General features: G+C 43.9%; 1 protein-coding gene across 9 annotated transcripts in view; it reads right to left on the minus strand.

The window, feature by feature from the left end:
* Window positions 1-13,557, minus strand: part of Erc2 (ELKS/RAB6-interacting/CAST family member 2) — a 919,008-nt gene that overhangs the window by 88,726 nt on the left and 816,725 nt on the right. Inside the window, exon 20 of one of the 9 annotated variants that reach the window (XR_015737860.1) lies at window positions 9,341-9,560. The exons of the other annotated variants lie outside the window; for them this stretch is intronic. The gene's annotated coding sequence lies outside the window, so the exon portion shown is untranslated. The remainder of the gene's footprint in view (window positions 1-9,340; window positions 9,561-13,557) is intronic. 9 annotated transcript variants of the gene reach the window in all.

The raw sequence follows: 13,557 nt of genomic DNA on the forward strand, positions 1-13,557 counted from the left end.
GCACAGACATGCCCGAAGGTACAGAATTCAAAAATGCCCAAAGGTTTGGGGAGACAGATGTAATCAGGAGTAAACAACACAGATCAACAATTCCTAGCATTTCCTAATGATTATCCTTTCGTAAACACAGCTGATGACCGAGCAGGCCTTCTGTGGTTTTCTCTCTGCAGTGGAATTTTATTTAAGAAGACCTTGTAGTGACTAGAATTGTCCAAGTAGAGACTTGGAAACCATGGATAAGACCTTAAGAGATAAGTGTGCTTTTCCTCAAATACTTTGATTACATGATAACTTTGCAGGATCTCTTCAGTATCTGGCTACTACCACAACCACCATCTTCATCACCATTATTTCCAACACTGTCAACATTTTCATCACCAGCACCTCCGTCATTGCCAGGTTTATCTTCTTTATCACCCGTGCCCCATCAGTGCCAAATTCTTCATCTCATCATCATCATCATCATCATCATCACCACCACCACCTCCATCATCATCATCTGATAGCACTGGAAAAACATCTCCTACAAATCAAGTTTTATGTTGTACACTTTATGACTTTACTTAATGTTCACATCAATTCTAAAACATTGCTTTCTTATCTTGATTTAATAGATAAGAAAACCAAAGCATTCATTAGCTATTCATGACCACACAGATCCTCTACCCAGAATGCCGTGCTGACTCTGCTAGATGGAGATTTGTTTCCCAGTCAAAGAGACTCAAGTGGATAAACCAAGCACACATCCAACAAGATATCACCGAGAAGGGAGGCCCTTTAAAAATGAGCGAGCAACCAGTCTTGCCATAAATTACAGATATGCTGATACCAGGGGACGTCACCTCCCAGTCCCAACTGGATCGAGACAAGTCTGTCTTTCAGCACGTGCACATTCCAGCTTGTTAAACTGAGATGATGGCACTTTTTTTTCATGAAGATTTGTCATGCTTTGCGGATCTAATGCAATGACTCGAAGATAAAAGGCCTCTCTTTTCCTATTTACTTAGAAAGACTTGGCAGTTTAAACATTTTGTCTGCTAACATATACGAGGGAGCTTATTGATGCAAAATCAAGTTATCTGTTTCGATGTCAACTGAAAGATTGAAAGAAAAGACGTATGTGACTTGCTTATCTCCAGCAGGATGCACTAAGTCCAAACAGACATTTTGAAGCAGCTCTCTCTTCTACGGATGCCTCTGAGGGTTACTCTAGGCTGAAATTGTCTCTCCCTAACACTAAAGCTCTTCAAAGACTCAGTTCCTACTCTTACTGTTCCGGAGACAAGGAGAGAAGAGGAGGTGAAAAGCCCTCCTACAAATTGTTTACCCCCAAATCTTTGGCTGAGCAAAGATATTTCCATGTAAGAACAGGTGACATGAAGATCTCCCATAGGCAGTACAGTAAGACTTTCCTTAGCAATAAACAAAACCGTTAGGATGAAAACTGGACCTCCCTCCTGGTTAGGATCTAATGAAAATGTCAGTGTTCTATGCTCTTTAAAACTGACCACTCAATAGCTTTACAGGAGTAGTCCATGTGTACCATGTGTATCATCGCTTACAAGAGCTCACATGTAGACAAAGGAAAGAGCAACGGAAGAAATCAAGTCCCTTTGCATCCCATAGATTGGCTTTAAGGGTCTTCTCCAGTATTTCGGTTCCCTTAAAGCCAATCTATGGGATGCACTAAAAGCTTTGGGGGGGGGTTGTCAAATCCTGCTTTAGAGATGATCTAATCCACTAAAAGGAGAAACAGAATATGTGGCTTGAAACACAGTAGAGGGGAAAGTCTCAAAGCCAAGAAAGAACCATCAATTCAAACATAACAGTAAAAAACGAGAAAAGGAATGAAAGCAGGAAAAAAGTATACTAAAATGTGCAAAACAAGACAAAGTTAGGACAAAGCAGTATGCAATAATAGCAATTAATTTCATCCATTTAAAGACAGAAAAACCTGAAGTTTCTCTATAAAACTATTCATAAAAATGGACCATTAAATGATAAAGGCTAAAACTACAAAAATGGAAACACACATACAAACCAAAATGATGTTGCATCAGAAATATTATCAGACAAAGTTTAATTGTGGAGGCATCAATAGGGAGAAAGGGGGATTTTTAAAAGAAATCATAACGAGTAGCAATACTAGATAAGGTGGAAGCCTATCCTGGAAAAAAGCAATAAAACATTGACAGGGTTACTCAAAAATGACCAAGATCATCAGTCAAGAGTATTTTCATTTTAAATCTCCCAGAGACTGAGCAGTTAGCAATGAGAACGCCAATCGTGATTTGGGAGATATAGGTTATATAATTTAGTAAGTTCCATTTAAAAATATGCATTATCTCCGTGTGACTTCGGAGTGTTTACAAAGCCAAACAAGTGCTCAGTCACTGAGTTGTATCAACATATTCCAAGACATGGGGCACTATAATCAACACCTGACCCAAGGTACAACTACTCTGGGTACGTGAGAACACGCCTGTAACTCAGGAGAGTGGGGCAGAAAGGTCAAGTGTTGCAGACTAGCCTGTGCTGTGTATAGCGAACTCCAGATAATCTGCAATGCAAAGACAGACTCAGACAAAAAGGGAAAGAAGACAGACTATTAAACTTCAGAACTTCCCACATTAAGGCCAACTCACACAACTTCCTGCCTAGAAAGCAAGTTCCATTTCCTGAGGCGTGTCTTTCACTCTTCACTCTTCAGGAAAACCGTTTCTGACCGGCATAGCCCCATCCCCCTCAGTCCCGGTCACTGCACTGTGATTTATCCATAGCACTTACCCAGAAAGTCATTATTACCTGTATTTGCTTCCTGGCTTACTATATTCAGCCCCACTGAACAATACATGATCTGCAGTATCTGCCTCCCGGCTTGGAATCTTGTACACGGTAGACACTCCAAGAACATTTGCAAATGCCAGCCTGACTCTCTGTAGCCTGTAGTAGTCATGGCTCCTCAAAAAGACTTCAAAATCTAGATGGGATAGGAGGATTACCTGTGATGCAGCTTCAAAAGGAAATGGTGAGTGGATCTGTCATCGTGCTTGCAGTATGTCCTCCATGCCAAACAAATGGCTGTTGAGTAAATGATTAAGCTACGATTTCCATGTGGACCAGTTACCTGATAACTTAAGAAGCCATGTTGCCTGTTTAAAACTGTGTCTTAGTAACCAGAGAGTCTGGCTCCTGGTTGCTTTTCCCGCAGGCCTCTACTCCTCAAGGAAACACATCCTGCCTCTTGGAGGCTTCAAGTGTGAATATAGAAGACAACTTGCAATACCTTTTGCAATAACCTGCCCTGTTCACACCATTAGCCTATAAGCCTTTGTCAAATAGACTAAACTTGATGCGTTCATCTCTTAAAACAGTTGTACACAGACAGCGACCGCTCTGTCCAATTAAAGAACAACTTTGATAACTCCAAATAAGAAGTGTGTTTATGTCACTAGCTGGCTGGGTAGAGGAGGAAGAGGAAGAGGGATTGCGGGGTGGGGGTGGAGAGGAGGCTCTGGACAAATGAATCACTGGCCTCCACCTCACTTCTAAATCTGCAAAATTGTCATGATGCTGGTCTTTATTTTAGAAGCAGCTTTGGAGATGCAGGAGATGACTCCATTAGAATACTAAATACAATGTGTCCGTCCTAACAACCTTGATCAATGTTGCCAAGACTTCTGGCTCTGGCAAAATAAATTCATAGCCACTTGGTATTGGTTCAAAAGTTTCCCTTAAGAAATCGTTTTTCATGTGGGCATGGCGGTTCCCACCTGTAACCCTAGGATGCAGGAGCCTGCAGCAGAGGACTCCAAGAACGAGGCCATAGCCGATACCTTGTCTCAGAGGCCTAAGGACTGCGAGCAGTCTTAGAGGCAGAGCCCTCTCTTAGCACACGCAAAGCCTGATGGCTCCATTCACAGAACTCACTGCGAAACAGCCAGGAAGCCCTAACCAGTTGTTCTGATGACCTGTCTTCTAAATTGCTTCCAGAGAGCTACCACTAAGATGGAGTGAGTCTTAACGATCCTTTGAATCTGGTTGAATCTGCTCCTGACTAGAGCCCAGCTAGATCGACCTAGGCCAGTACCACATGTATTTGTTAAGTGGCCTTTTGGTGAAGGCTTCAAGAAGATGGGGATGGTAGAAGGGTAGTCAGGATAATACCCAACAAAGGGCAGACTATTGCTATTGTCTTCTCTGAATTGACCCTCTTTCCTCAAAAGCAACTGTTCCAGAATGCAAACTTTTTATCATAAATGTCAGCTTGCCAGATCTGCTTCAACCCCATGGCCAGTGGCAGGAGCCATCAGCCACCAAGGAGTCCCTTGGATTGTTGACTATCCAAAGAGCATGAACAATCTTTACTTGGTTTCTAAACTCAGAATCAGCACTACTTTGACGCTGACTCTTTTTAAATATTAGAAAATTCTAGAGGGCTAGCCTCAAGAGTTACCTCCTAACCTTGCTTCCACCCAAACAAAGACATAGAAATGTCTTTGTATTCTAAAGTAGGAAATGCTTTCATTATTCAGACATCACAAAACTGTCTATATACATAGTAGAGAAACTGCCATCATGGTCTAGGCCTGAGTGTGTGTTCCTCTGTATGTGTGGCTTCCTAAGGGGCTTCGGTCCAGCACTGCTGACATTTTGGGATGGCTAATTCTCTGAGGAGAAGGTTATCCTCAGTAATGCAAAATGATAAAACAAGCCCTCCCTACTTTGGATAACAAGAGCCCAAGCTTTCTCCCTAAACTTTGAATTATGACAAACAAAAATGACTCTGAACATAACTAACTGTGCCAGAGGTGGGGGAGAAGCAGTTCCCATCTGAAATGTCTCTGTTTTAAAGTTTCTCCTTCTTATAGTACTTTTGAGACCACAGTTTATTGAGAGAATCTATGCATAGTTTATTGAGAGAAGCAAGAATCACCCTAAGCCAGGCAAGTCTCAATTAGACTACTCATACTTCGTATGTGTGAGGTCTTGGTCTGGCAAGAATGGTGACTTTTATATTTTGTGCTTCTCCGATGTGATCTTTATTGGGAGCTTTGGGGTCAAAGCAGGCCCTTGCACTCTTCCGCCCTGACCAGGAGGCAACAGCATGGCTGCTGACAAACCACATTCATTTCTGGGACTCAGTTTCCCCACGAGTGGCAATGCTCTTACAGGGCACTGACGCAGAAAAGCATATCCAAGATGGGAAACAGAACAGGTTTCTACCGTTTGCCTCTTACTAAAAATGCAGTGACAGGACCACCGCCAGCATTAGAAGCAGTGACCAGTCGCATCAGTAGAAAATATTGAAGAAGAGGCCATCAGTGAAAGAAGTTATAAATTCGTAAATTTATTCCAGAATATGGAGATGCAATCTAGCGCTCCTAGATGATGGATGGATACAGGAATGAGATAGCAAGAACTGAGAATAAGAGATGGTCCAGCAGACAAGGTCCAAACTGAGCCAAGCAGAGATAAGCACACACAGATGGAAAACACATGGGCTCAGGGAATACCAGGCACACGGAAAAGAGGCGAACCCTAGAATAACTTGGCATGAAGAAATAAAGAAAAACTACCCGTAAGGATCTACTAGGGAAAAGAGCAGGTGGCTCTGAGGACGACAGATTCATAGTCTTTAGGAAACCGCAGCCACGGAAGGGCTACCCATCACATAGAAGAGGATTCAAGTGTCTGTTCCCCTCACCCACTGCAGCCCAACTTCCAGCTGATATACTTGGGGTCCACTTCACTTGGCTATTGGAGTGTAAAGGTTTGAATGAGAATATTCTCCCATAGCTCACCTATTTGAACATTTGGTTTCCAGTTGGTGCTGTTTGGGGAGGTATTGCCTTGTTGGAGGAAGTATGTCACTGGGGCTGGGCCTTGGGATGAAAAGCTTCATACCATTTGCAGTTCTCTCGTTCTGCTTTGGGCTTGCATTTGAAGTTGTGAGCTCCCAACATCCTGATGTCATGCCTGTCACTTGCTGATATGCCTTCCTGTCATGGCAGACTCTTACCCTTCTGGAAACGTGAGCTAAAATAAACTCTTCTCTAAGTTGTCTTGGACACTGTGACTTCTCGCAGCAGCAGAAAAGTCATTACTAGGTGGAGAAAATTTTCTCAGCCTCTGTGCTTGAGTTCTCAGACAGCAGAGGCATGGCATGTCTGTGGTGTCCATGTGGGATTGCCACTCAGAGGAGTGGACTGGCTTTCATTGAGAAATAGTGAGGCCCTGATTGAGGTCAGGAGATCTTAAGGTATTGAGGAGACTTTCCTCCCCTTTCTAGGGAAGACTTTACAAGGTAGGAGGATTCTGGGGGCATGGAAGCCGCACCTTCCCAAAGTCCACACCTCATTCTACCTGTTTGCACCTTCAAGCTGACTCATCGCCCCCTTGTAGAAGATCACAAATAAGCACCCCGATGAGCAAATGAAGTCCCAAACGAGGGATGCTGCACTCAGATAGCCATAGGCTGTTACTGAGGATACACAGCTGGGGATACTCAAGACTGCAGCAACACCCGGATCCCTTGTCCTTGTTCTCAGACTCAAAAGGTCTGGGTCTCCAAGAACCCCAAATCCATATGAAGCCTCAAATCCAATATGCTTTCCAAAAAACAAGTCAAATGTTAAGCTTTCTCCTGTAAACGGAAGTCTGAAATATGATATTTTTCTTCTTCCTTCTTCCCCCTCCTCTTTGTTCTTCTTATTTTATTTGAGACAGGGTTTCACTATGTAGCCCTGGTTGGCTTGGAGCTAACTTTCTAGACCAGGATGGTCTTGAATTCACAGACATTCACCTGCCTCTGCTTCCTGAGTGCCGGGATTAAATGTGTGTGCTACCACCGCCCAGCGAGATATGCTATTTACATTCTATAAAAATCCAACTGGATCCTTTATTCCCGAGTACATGGTTCCTTAATGCTGCAAAGATCCATATGGACATTCATAGTTTTTAGGAACGCGAATTCTAACAGACATGGTCATCATTTTTACTGAAACCAAACTAAAACATCAAGAGTCTTTCATCAGCTCCATTCATGCAATGGTGTGACACATTGAAGCGGGATCTCCCACCCATGTATTCAGTTCACACTCTTCCTACCTAGTCAGTTCAGAGAGAAAAGCCAATAAAACACATGATGCTAAGAAGAGCTACACTCTGCTCCCTACATTCTTAATGACTTGACAGTCAGCCTCAATATGAAGCTGATAATAGCAACAATTATACAAATATATTATTGCATCTGACTATCTCTATATTACTATATGAATGCATCAACCAAAGAGGACAAAGGGATTAAACAATATTCTACTTTATGAAAAAGAATTAGTCTATTATTAATGCTTTACCAGTCTCTATTTCTTCCTGTCTATGTCTCTGCTTCCCCATATTTGGATGCTTGGGGATCTCTAAGAAGGCCAGCATGCTGAGGAGCATCGGAGGAGAGAGGAAGTGCTAATAGATAAAGATGGAAGGTAGGCAGAGGAATATGCTAGTCCTTGAAGGACTGACAAACCTTTATATTCACTGAAAAAGATAAAATGAAACCACTTGGAGTACATTATGAAGTAAGTCCATGATATAATTTACATTACATGAAGATTGCTCTGCTTAACTGGCTGACGGGTTTATGCTTCATGCCCTTGATGGGTATCAACCTCCTGGAGAACAGTACTCGGTTATGTCCCTTGAATGTCCTCACATCACGTACTGGTAAAACCAATGACTTTGAGAGTGTTGTATACACCTGAGCACCAGAGATACCTTCAAGCACAGACTGCTGGGCCCCACAGAAAGTTTCTGAATCACTGGAGCCAGGAGGGTCCAAGTATACAGCTGAGGCATTCCCATGTGATGCCAGGAAACAGGCTGCTGGTCCCGGCATTGTACTTGTGCTAAGTCTATTGAATTCATTAGCCAAGGAAGGGACATAAAGACTCTATAAGAAGACACAATGGAGCAAAGTAATGGTTTGAGTGTGTCCTGGAAGAGCAATGACTCACTCTAACTATTCCTCTTTGTCTTTTCCAAATCATTCTCATTGTCAGTCTCTGTGACAACAACAGCAAACGGATGAACACCCCCCCCACTCACACACAACCATTCTCAAAGGAAACATCCTACAGTGATTAGACAAGATGAGACACTGTCGAGACTGCACTGCCTGGCTTAATTATATATTCAATGCCATTCATATATATTTGCAAAAGAATGTGATTTATCTGTGTAGGCAGTTATTATCCGACTCAATCTGGAGAGGATATGAGATGGTGATCCATCCCTTGGTAATATTCTGAAACTCAAAGTCAAGTTAAACTTTCCTTAGAACTCAGGAAGAAAGATCATCATGGCCCATGGCTATTTGATTTGGAATGTGTGACGTTTGTGAACACACAGACCATACAACAAAGTGGATACAAACCTTTTTCTAGACGAACACTTAGAATGCCAATTTTAGTATCTTGTTTTGCTAAGAAATATAATATCAAGATTATAAGGTAAAGGAGGCTCAGAATATGAGGACATTAAAGGAATATAACCATGGGAGAATGGATTTGGACCTGGAGAAGGTGGGTACAAGTTGACACACACACACACACCCCAAAAAACAAAAAACAAAAACAAAACAAACAAACAAAAACCAACCACACAGTTAAGAACCTGTGGCCTCTGTGGGTTTACTTCTGAAACCTTGGTTTCCATACAAAAGCATCACCCCACAAGCAAATTTACTGTAGGCCAATCAAAAATGAGCAGTTCATATTCAGGGAGAGTTTGGGGCTTGGGGTCTAGTAGAAAGGCCACTTGACTGAGGCTTGAGGTGTCATGGGTTCATGATTTCAAGGAAGAAGTTGGTTAGACATGTTTCAGGCTTGGACAAGGCCATATTTAAACACTGAGGGGTGTTCCTGTGTGAAATTGCATCTACTCAATAGGAATTCAGGATCTCTCCATTGTGAGTTCATTTGGGATGGGGGTCGAAGGTTCAAACAAACAAACAAACAACAAAATACCTTGGCAAAAAAAATCAATGTAGCATTCACTACATAGCACCAACCAATGGTCCTCCTCTCTATTCTATGTGCACAGCCAGATGCAGGACAGTGCACAGCTGCCATGGGGCCGCTGTAGTAACATACAGTGTGTATTTGTTGGGCCTGGCTCCACAGTCCATGATGATGGAAGTCATGGAACAGACAGTGGGGCAAGGAATTAAATATAAAAATAAGATGCCATCCTATACTCCAGAAAAATAAAAAGAGTACAAATGAGCCCCCAAATCCATGGTCTCTCTTAATCCCAGCAGTCCACATCAATTGCAGTTACCCACCTCGGAAAGGGCAAGAGTAAACACTGGACCTGCTCTGGTGTTACAATGCCACTGGATCCTCCCCGCTGTCTCCCTCCTCCTCTTCTTCTTTACAGACAGGTAAAGTTGGATCTCTTGAAGGAACTGGGGACTCCCACTCTAGGCAAAGGTTGGACAGGTGATCAATGTACAGCATGAGATTTGGCTGTGCCTACACGTGCCTCCGACAGAGCTGGATCATCTAGGGCAATGAGAATTGTAAGCAACAGAGAGCGGTATTAACAGCATGGGCTGGGACCCGTGGGCAGCACACACCGCTCCCCAGGACACCCAGCAAACACTAGGACCCGTGGGCAGCACACACCGCTCCCCAGGACACCCAGCAAACACTGGGAACCATGGGCAGCACACATAGCTCCCCAGGACACCCAGCAAACATTCCTCTCTTCACTCATTCACTCCATACACTCAAGCACCATGCCAGGCTGTGGGTGAAGAGAGAGATGAGGAACACACACACACACACACACACACACACACACACACAGGCCCTGCTCTTGTGAATCTTTTGGGGTACTGGGGAGACAACGAGACAAGTGATCACAGGACAATAGAGTTGAGAAGCCAGCACTTGCTGGGAAGCACAAGAGCAGTCAGTGATGGGGGAAGCTTTCCAGAGTGACATTTACTATCTAATCTGGGAAGTGAAAGGGCTGGCGAGGGTCAGCATGTGCAGAGCTCCAGAGATGGAGAGCAGGGAAACGAGGGTGCTGGGGTAGGCTTTATTCTCCCTCCAGCCCATGAGCCTACACCCATCTGGAGCACCCAGGTTTGGCATCTGCTGTCCTTATCATGAGTTGCTCCCCATAAGCCAGTTGCATTTCCACTTTTGGTAGGATCTTACCAGAGCAAAGGTCTTAGGCAGGAACTGGTTCTGTAGGAAACGAGAAGAAAGCAGAGTCCAGAATACTCTGCAGGTTGTTGTAAAGCTCACCTAAGGGAGCTAAGCTTCACGTAATGGTATTGCTTTTAAAAGTCAGACTCAGAAGTACCTAGGGTTCCTCCTGTTGACTCTCCTACTGCGCCCCAGGGTTCCTCCCGTTGACTATCCTACTGTGCCTGCGCTCTTTCTCCCAAGACCCTGGCAGAGTGCAGAGGAGTGAGCATCTTGTGCCTGCTAGCTTGGGGAGTTTTCATCTTCGCAGAAGCCCTCCCACTTGCCTTAGGGAATTAAGAGAAACCAGACAGCTAAAGCAACCAGTGTTGTCAAGGGCCCCAACAGGGGAACGAAAACAAAACAAAACAAAACAAAAAGTTTGGGAAAGTCCCAATAGCTTGAATGCTGCCCAGGGTTCTAGCCGCTTCTGCGTTATGAAAGAAACCATTGTAAGGTGCAGTTAGAAAAGACAACTCACACACCATCGTCACAGCAGAAGCTCACAGCCCGGAGTGGCTTTCCTGTACGTTCTAATATTATCATAAAACACGGGTCTTGAAAATATCCCTGATTGAACCCAGGAAGAAACAAAAACCCTCACTTCTAAGAAGGGGAGCAGGCAGCTACTCGAGAGACAAAGAGACGATGTCTTCTTAACCTCTGACAACACAAATTTGTTTAGGTTTGCCTTCCACTAAGTAAGTAAGCAATTAGGTTTTTTCCAATAAAAATATCCCTGTGCATGTGCAAACACCAGAGGCAATCATATAATTACCCTGCCCAATCAGATTCAATTGCTGACAGTTGAGTTCCCACTGCTCATTAGCTTCAGATCACAAGGAGGTCTTACGGAAGCTCTTGCCGGCTCCTCACAAAGGCTCCTATACACAGGCACAGACCTGGCACTGCCTCATGCAGGATAATCACCCCTCAACCAGCAGTGCCAAGGCAAGCCCACTCTGGCTTTCCTCTGGAAAAAGAAAATGAGAGAACTTTGAAGACCCACTGCTTTAAAATGCCCTGGCTTCATTTGGGGGGATCTCACTGCTAAATATAAGGGCAACCTTTCACCCCCACACTTTAAGTGGCATAATTACATAATTAAAACCAATTATGTCGTTTAACAGAGATGTTTTCAAGCCAATTACCTCAATCATTGACCTCAGAAGATTTCCCACACTGACCTGTGACAATGAAGATTGGGATAAATTTAGACACTGACTTCCGAAACAAGGCTGGTATAACCGCTTGCTGGCTTGGCGCTAGTGCAGCTGCAGAACTGAATGGACTGACTTGGTCGAATGACGCCATCACTGTGTCTACACAGTTCTCCCAACATTCTAAGGCAGTGGGTAATTGGTGTTTTATCCCTCTTTGTCAGGGACGTCTACATGTGGCTAGGAGGGGAGGTGAGGAGACTCATAATGCTGCCTGAGTCAAGCTAGCTGATTGCAATGGTGGGGTACCCATGTCATCCCAACTTCCCTTCGCAGACACACATCTGCATTCAGCTCACCTGACATGGATCCATGAAGCTCCACTTCAGCTCATGGATTTGGCACCCCTAGGTCACATGACAGTCTGCTGTCTCTTAGCATGCTTCTTGTCTCAGCACTAGTTCAGAGTGAGCACACAACCCCACGCCGATGAGACACAGGGAGCCTATGCTTGGGGTCTTGGGAAGGGAACTCACTTTTCTTAACTATGCTTGGATGTGGAAGGAAGACGATACCGGTGTTCAGTAGCCATCTTTGGCTCCAGGAAGGGAATAAGAAAATGCAGACAAAGGACAGAGGAAGAACTTGATTCTGGGAAACAGCCCCCATGAATCAGTTCCTGCAGACAGCACATTTGGAAAACTGGTCAGTTCTAAAGGAGAGCAGGAAAATGATGAGGGCTGACACGCCTACGGCTTGGACCCACTTGCTAACAAGGATGAAATTAATGGAGCATGGCTGTGGGCAGCAGTCTTGGCCCCTGCTCGCGACATGGTTAAATGCTGCCATTTTCTGACTTATTTAAAGAACATACCATTTTATGGGCAGGAAGAAAGACTTTAATCTGCAAGATGATTTTTATCACTAACTAAACATCCTTGTAACGTTTTGGTCCTCTGCTTTGTCAAAGTTGTCTCTCCCCGGAGTTAAGGCAGCTGTTGGAGCTGAGACCTCCCTTAACTGTGCACTTTGCCCAGTTAGGGGTATCCCTTGTGCTTACTGATGCCTGAGTCCACATGGGATGTAGAAACTCAGGACAATGAACTCATTTTTAAAAATGGGACATTTTCTCTCTTTTTCCTCAGACCTTGAAGAAAAGCAACACGAGCAAAATTCCTTCAATGCCAGGGTTTCAAATAATATTATGTAAGTGTGGGACAAGAGTATTATTTGCTATGAGGATCACTTGTGTACATTGGGTTGCAATAGCATCTTCAGCTACCTACCAGATGCCAGTATCACCCATTCCTCAGTCTGAAACAATTAAAAATATCAGCAAATAGAGCCAAATGCCCAGTGATGGGGCTGGGACCAGAACTGGTTGAGAGCCACCATTTTAATACAGCATTTGCGGAATGACCAGTTCTCACCACAGTATCTCTGAGAACATGGTGTCTTGTAGGACTGTGGTCTCGGAAGAGGGAAACTCCACTTTCTTTAGTTCTTTACAGAAACCATGTAAAATAGACCTGGGGTGAGGCGGCAGAAGGAAAAGCAATGTCAAAGTTAGCCATACTATTATCTGTTAGAGGTGTGGAGCCTCTAAGATGAGTCATTCAGAATCAGAGCAGAGGGAAAAGGTGTCTATAGGAACAGTACTGCCTAAACACTTGAGAGGAAAGGACACCGAGGAAGAGTATATCACAAACAAAGGCCAGACCTCTGGATGGGGCGCTACAAAATAAGCTTTGGCTTCTCTAGGAAAGAACAGAATTTTAAGAAGTCTTACTCTTTCTGAGGACTGGATGGGGTGGGGGGAATGTGGGGGAGCTTGAGGAGGGGAGAGAGAGGGAAGTGGGATTGATATGTAAAATGAGGAATATTTAAAAAAAATCATTGCTGTTCTCCTCACATTCACATTTGACCAAAAACATGAAAGAGGGATGGCCTCTTTAAAGAAGACCTAAAAGTCACCTACTTTATAGAAGGAAAAAAAGAAAGCCAAAAAGTGGTTAAACCTCACTTATTTGGACAAGTGAGAGAAGACATTCAAAAGCAGCAAAATTGATGGTTTTGTAGAAGCTCTTCCAAAGAAAGGCACCTGGCTGCCCTGTAATAGAAGTGACTGAGAGCAGACTGTGGAC

Source organism: Myodes glareolus, chromosome 5 (genome assembly GCF_982192425.1).
Source record: "Myodes glareolus chromosome 5, mMyoGla1.1, whole genome shotgun sequence".
In the NCBI taxonomy this organism is placed as follows: Eukaryota; Metazoa; Chordata; class Mammalia; order Rodentia; family Cricetidae; genus Myodes; species Myodes glareolus.